Genomic DNA, 5,759 nt, shown 5'->3' with positions numbered 1-5,759 from the left:
AGGAAGCTGACCAATTTTCTTAGATGAACGATAAAATGAAAAGAAACTCTCTTGTCACAAATGCAGATGAAGGGGGGGGGAAGAGGGCACATTTCATGCAGGATTGGAATTGGACAGGACTCAGGGCTGAAAACGCACCTTACTACCTTGGCTTCCCCTTCTCTACTTTCAAGACTGAACCAATGAGTCCCATACAAAGCAAAAGATACACCCGTTACTCTGCGGTGGTTAAGAGTGGAGATTCATTGGGCGCAGTCTGAGGGACTCAGCCTGGAGGCCACTGTTAAAAACTGCATACTGCAACCTAGAGTTGTCAAGATTAATGTTTCCGGAATACGAGGTGATTAAAAAAAATTTTTTTTAATCACTTCCTGGCCCGGTGCAGTTGCTTGCCTGTGTAATCCCAGCACTTTGGAAGGCCGAGATGGGAAGATCACTTGAACCCACGAGTTCGAGACTAGCCTGGGCAACATGGTGAGACCTGCTCTCTACAGAAAAGTTTTCAAATTAACCAAGCCTTGTAGCGCGCACCTGTAGTTACAGCTACTGGGAGGCTGAGGTGGGAAGATCCCTTGGAGTTCCAGGCTGCAGGTGAGCCATTATTGCGCCAATGCACTCAGGCCTGGGCGACACAGAGAGACCCTGTCCCCCAACCCCACCCCCAAAAATCACACTTCTTGTGAAAACGGTTCAAACTAAACATCCCACTTTGTGCGTAACTTTACATTCAATCCATCATTCCCTCAAAAACAAAATGTTCTTTCTCCGCCTCAAACATGGAGGACTGAGAAAAACAGAAGTTCTCTCAAACCCACAGAGCACGCAGATATCCGGGGATGGAAGGGAGGGATAGCAGCCGCTACTGCGCACAGCCGGTAGGGGAGGACGGCAGCTAGAAAAGGCCAAACTTCACCGCAGTAGCGCGCTCGCGGCTTGCGGCGTCTCCGACGTCAGCCTTGCAGCGACAGAGCATCACCGGAGGAATGGGGGCATTCAAGTTGGGCGCGTGCCCTGCGAAGACGAAACGAATTTTGAGGACAACTAGAGGAGCTCGCCCCCTGTCTGTGACAGCTTATGGTTGCCTACTTTTTGTAGACACACTACGGCCCACGAGTGCGGAGGCCGCCAGAAATTTGCTGGCGTCCCAGTGAGACGCACGGTGGCGCAATTCCGAGCCTACCAATCCCAGGCTGACTGGAGGGCGGGCTCTTCAAATTTGAGTTGCGGAAGTGTTGTGGGTGGTAGAGAACCTCGCAGAGAAGGTAAGCGTCGCTTGGGGCCCGGCCGCCGCGGGCAGTGGCCACCGTGGGCCTGAGGCGCGAGCCCCGCGGCGTCCGGCCCTCCTTCCGCGCAGAGCCAAGCCTGGACTGCCACAATCTCGCCCTGCCAGGCCCTTCACCCAAGGTACGTTCTCCCCGCGCCCTTCGCTCGTCTCCCGCCGCGAGTCCCGCCGGTGGTGGGCGGCCTGCACTTTGAGCATCTCGGCCCACGCCGTTTTATTATTTATTTTTGTAGATTTCTGGCTTTGGTACTGATTTTATAGCTGCGCACTCGATGTTTATTTGTTGTATGTCTACTGTAGAGTAGAACACGATTGCTCACATTTATTTCCATGGTGAGCGTTCTAGGTCTTTGTTCTAAAGTCGCTTTAAAAAAAAAAAAAGAATACCAAGTAGGAAAATTGTGTGTCTTAGTACCCAGCTCTTCCCCTTGGCGCCTCAGGATCCAGGGCTACAGAAGCAGTTCATCCATTCAGCTTATATTTTTTTCTGATTAAGTTGCATACTTGTTGCAAACAGCTTTAGATGTTAATAAACTTATTTACAAAATGGTCGGGCGCGGTGGCTCACGCCTGTAATCCCAGCACTTTGGGAGGCCGAGGCAGGTGGATCATTTAAGGTCAGGAGTTCAAGAAAATGATAGGCCACTTCATCCTGCTCTTCAGAGATAACACTGTTTACAATTTAGTTCACTTGTTTCCAGATTTTTTTCTCTATGCTTATATGTGTTTTATTTATTTATTTATTTATTTATTTATTTTTACAGAAGTGCAATTATATGTTCTGCTACTTTTTTTCAGTTTAATATTTCTTGAATTTTTCCATGTAAGTACATATATGTTTTTTTGTTGAATACATAAATTGTATGGATGTGGCAGAATTTATTTTGTCCTTTATTGGTGGACATCTGGGTTGTTTAATTTCATTTTATGCTGCAGGTACTGCAGCATGAACTTCCCTGTGTAGTGGTTGTGTACGCTATGTTGCCTGTTGGTAAAGAACTTAGACTTTGGAAGTAGAATCAGATCATCTTTCTCACTTACTGTTAAGTGAACCTTGGCCAGGTTACTTAACCACCTATACTTTAATTTCTCTCTTTTCAAACTGGGAATAATAACAGTACTTAACTCTTTAGAGTTGCTGTTAGATTTTGTAGTGACTGGCATGTAAATATTCAGTGACTATCGGCTATTATGATGCATATATGTTTGCATTCTTATGTAGGTGTTTCTGTAGGAAAAAAACAAGTTAGAAGTGGAATTTCCGTGTCAGTGGTATACAGACTTGCATTTTGAAATTAATCTTTACCAATATGATATGTAAAAGAAGTCTCACTGTTTGCATCTCCATTTATTAGTAAAATCAGGTGTCACTTGACTTATTTATTGACCTTTTCTATTTCTTCTATTAATTGTCTTCCATGTCCTGTGACCATTTTCTGTTTTGAACATTTTTGTAAAATTGATTCATTAGGTCTGTTTGAATGTTATGTAAATTAGTCCTTTGTCATAGGTGCTGAGTACTTATTTCAAGTGTATCATTTACCTCTTAACTTAAAATTCTGTTTTTACGCTGAATTCTATCTCCCAGTTTTGGTTAGTGTGCTCTGGGATTTTTGACCCCTTCCATAGTAATAGCTATTACTGTTGTTACCACTACAGTAAATTCTTACAAGAATGTTCCATCTTTTGGGAGGAAAAGGAGTAGTTATATTCAGGATCATATACATAACAATTGTTTAGCTTCAGTTCTGTGTTTATATGTGTCACTTATAACTGCCTGGGATATGTTCTGAGAAATACATTCACAGGTGATTTTTGTCGTTGTGCCAGTATCACAGAGTGTACTTATAAAAACCCAGGCTATATGTTATAATTTATTGCTCTTAGGCGTCAAACCTGTACAGCATGTTACTTTACTGAATATTGTTGGCAGTTGTGACACGGTGATAAGTATTTGTGTATCTAAACATATCAAAATATAGAAAAGGTTCAGTAAAAATAAGGTGTAATCTTATGGGACCTCCGTATGTGTGGTCTGACATCATTATGCAGTGCATGACTGTACTGTAAATGCTATGGCCTGCCCTTTCATACATGGTTTTCCCATTCCTGTGTCTTTATGTTGAAAACATTTTTTTTTTCCTAGTACATCAGCATTTGTCTGCTTTTAGAATAAGTTTTAAGGATTAGATTTTCCAAACATGATGAAGAGAGAAACATACTTTATCCAGTCTGAGAGGAAACTAACAATGAGTGACCTTCATCTGTTAGGTCAACAAATGTGCTTGGTTGGCTTCAGGACAAACTATTCCTTCCTCCACTTTAGGGATGCAAGTTATTTAGTCTCCACTAATGTCTGTGTTTCATCAGAGGCTGATTTATTTTGTTCTTTTAACTAGGAAGGAAATGGAGCTTCAGATCTGTCTTGGTTTATCTAGACCCATTGTTTTTTTTAATTTATTTATTCTGCAAAGCCTCTGTGGTCAGTGGAAATTGTAGACGATTTTTTGTCTCTGCGTTCTGTCTTTAACAAACCCCTGGCAAATATTGGCTGCTTTTTTTTTTTTTTTTTTTTTTTTTTTTTTTTTTTTTTTTTTTTTTTTTTTTTTTTGACTTACGTTGAGTTGCTATTTATCACATGGTGGGAAAAAGGTCTCTTAGAGCAACTTTCTGCGTCTTTGGGAGGGGAAGTGGAATTTGAAGGCTTTTCAGAATCTTGGCTACCCAACCTTTATCCTACTACTTGCCTGAATTGGGGGCAAAGATGTTAGGAAACAGAAATCTCTGTGCTGGTTCTTGGAGCCTTTGTATGTGACCACAATTATCTGCCTTTAAATGGAAACAGTTCTGCATGTCCACTACAGATTGGGTCTGTTTTCAGTGCTCTTAGTTTATTTGCAGTTTTTACTTTCTAATTAGCATTTCATTAGGCTCTGAGGAATTGAGATTGTGTAAACCTGAACATTCTTTGCCATTTTGCTTTGCAGTTTTCCAGTTTATTTTTATTTATTTATTTATTTTTAAGATGGAGTCTCACTTTGTTGCCCAGGCTGGAGTGCAGTGGCGTGATCTCAGCTCACTGCAACCTCCCCCTCCCAGGTTCAAGTGATTCTCCTGACTCAGCTTCCTGAGTAGCTGGGACTACAGGCATATGCCACCACACCTGGCTAATTTTTGTATTTTTAGTAGAGATAGAGTTTTGCCATGTTGGTCAGCCTGGTCTTGAACTCCTAACCTCAAGTGATCCTCCTGTCTTGGCCTCCCAAAGTGATGAGATTACAGGTGTGGGCCACCACACCCAGCCAAGTTTATTCATTTGTGATTTTGAGAGATTATACAGCTTTATTATCTTTCTTTGAAATGAACAGCTAAGCCAGACATGGTGGTTCACTCCTGTACTTCCAGCACTTGTGGGAGGCCAAGTCAGGAGAATCACTTGAGCCAGGAGTTTGAGACCAGCCTGGGCAACAGGCTGTAATCCCAGCAATTTGGGAGTCCGAGGCAAGTGGACTACCTGAGGTCAGGAGTTAGAGACCCCCCCCCCAGCTAATGTGGTGAAATCCCATCTCTAACTAAAAATACAAAAATTAGCTGGGTGTGGTGATGTGCGCCTGTGATCCCAGCTACTCAGGAGGCTGAGACAGGAGAATTGTTTGAACTCGTGAGGCAGAGGTTGCGGTGAGCTGAGATTGCGCCACGCCGAGATTGAGCCACTTTACTCTAGCCTGGGCGACAGAGTGAGACTCCCTCTCAAAAAACGAAAACAAAAAACATAGTAGCTCAGGTGCAGTGGCACACACTACTACAAAAATTAGCCAGGTGTGGTGATGTGCGCCTGTGGTCCCAGCTACTCTAAAGACTGAGGTAAGAGACTTGATTGAGCCCCGGATTTCGAGGTTGCAAGGATCCCTCATCACATCACTGCACTCCAGCCTGGGTGAAAGAGACACTGTTTCAAAAACAAAACAGAAATGAAGTGAATGGCTAATATAACATCCTGGAACTAGCACATAGTAAACATATACATGCATGCATTAATACGTATTTGCAGGATTCATATTATGTGGAAGAATTATAGTGGTTTTTGGAGCTCCAGACTTCCAAGATACCATCTTTGTTGGCTGTTATAATATAGGAATATTTTCCCTTTTTTCTCTATTATAAATTATTGGATTAGATAATACTTTTTATATTAATTGCTTATTTCTTACAGATGTTGCTGTAGATAAAGATAGTTGATATCTTTTGGCCTGTCTGTGTTAGAACTTTCGGTCATAGGTTTTTTATGTTTATGTGATGTTAACTAATTGGAATAGTTATAAATTCAGCAGTAAGAGATGCTGTAAATCTAGACTACTGGGCCGGGCGCGGTGGCTCAAGCCTGTAATCCCAGCACTTTGGGAGGCCGAGGCGGGTGGATCACAAGGTCAAGAGATCGAGACCATCCTGGTCAACATGGTGAAACCCCGTCTCTACT

The 5,759-nt window shown here is 42.5% G+C and overlaps 1 protein-coding gene across 5 annotated transcripts in view; it reads left to right on the top strand.

Annotated features, from left to right (window-relative positions):
• Positions 1-1,075: 1,075 nt before the first annotated feature.
• The window catches only part of MIS18BP1 (MIS18 binding protein 1), a 69,196-nt gene continuing 64,512 nt past the window's right edge, over positions 1,076-5,759 (top strand). For all 5 annotated transcript variants that reach the window (XR_001819441.2, XM_037731815.1, XM_017509832.2 and 2 more), the window contains exon 1: positions 1,076-1,404. The gene's annotated coding sequence lies outside the window, so the exon portion shown is untranslated. The remainder of the gene's footprint in view (positions 1,405-5,759) is intronic.

Source organism: Cebus imitator, unplaced genomic scaffold (genome assembly GCF_001604975.1).
Source record: "Cebus imitator isolate Cc_AM_T3 unplaced genomic scaffold, Cebus_imitator-1.0 Scaffold423, whole genome shotgun sequence".
NCBI lineage: Eukaryota > Metazoa > Chordata > Mammalia > Primates > Cebidae > Cebus > Cebus imitator.
The sequence above is the reverse complement of the archived record's forward strand: the minus strand, read 5'-3'. Positions and strand labels throughout refer to the sequence as shown.